Source organism: Antrostomus carolinensis, unplaced genomic scaffold (assembly GCF_000700745.2).
Source record: "Antrostomus carolinensis isolate BGI_N321 unplaced genomic scaffold, ASM70074v2 scaffold13699, whole genome shotgun sequence".
Lineage (NCBI taxonomy): Eukaryota > Metazoa > Chordata > Aves > Caprimulgiformes > Caprimulgidae > Antrostomus > Antrostomus carolinensis.
In genome coordinates, this window is record NW_010337940.1 from 989 (window position 1) to 1,579 (window position 591).

The window sequence follows — 591 nt, forward strand, 5'->3', positions numbered from 1 at the left end:
GTGACCACCATGATCGGGTGGAGCTGTAGTTGGGGTGACCCCCCCCTCTGATGGGGCTGGAGGAGTTGGGGTGACCATCATGGTTTGGTGGAGCTGTAGTTGGGGTGACCAGCACGGACTGGTGGGGCTGTAGGAGTTGGGGTGACCATGGTGGTCTGGTGGGGATGGAGGAGTTGGGGTGACCACCATGATCTGGTGAAGCTGTAGTAGTTGGGGTGACCATCATGATCTAGTGGGGCTGGAGGAGTTGGAGTGACCACCATGATCTGGTGGGGATGGAGGAGTTGGGGTGACCATGGTGGTCTGGTGGGGATGGAGGAGTTGGGGTCATCACCGTGTCCTGGTGGAGCTGGAGGTGGAATGACCACAATGACCTGGTAGAGCTGTAGGAGTTGGGGTGACCAACCATGATCTGGTGGGGCTGTAGTTGGGGTGATCAGCACAGACTGGTGGGGCTGTAGGAGTTGGGGTGACCATCATGGTTTGGTGGGGATGGAGGAGTTGGGGTGACCACCATGATCTGGTCAGGCTGGTGGTGGAGGTGACCACAATAACCTGGTAGAGCTGTAGGAGTTGGGGTGACAACTGTGG

General features: G+C 58.2%; 1 protein-coding gene across 1 annotated transcript in view; it reads left to right on the forward strand.

Annotated features, from left to right (window-relative positions):
- Positions 1-591, forward strand: part of LOC104530678 (ultraviolet-sensitive opsin-like) — a gene marked incomplete at its 3' end in the record, with an annotated part of 1,721 nt that overhangs the window by 572 nt on the left and 558 nt on the right. The gene's annotated exons all lie outside the window — the stretch shown is intronic.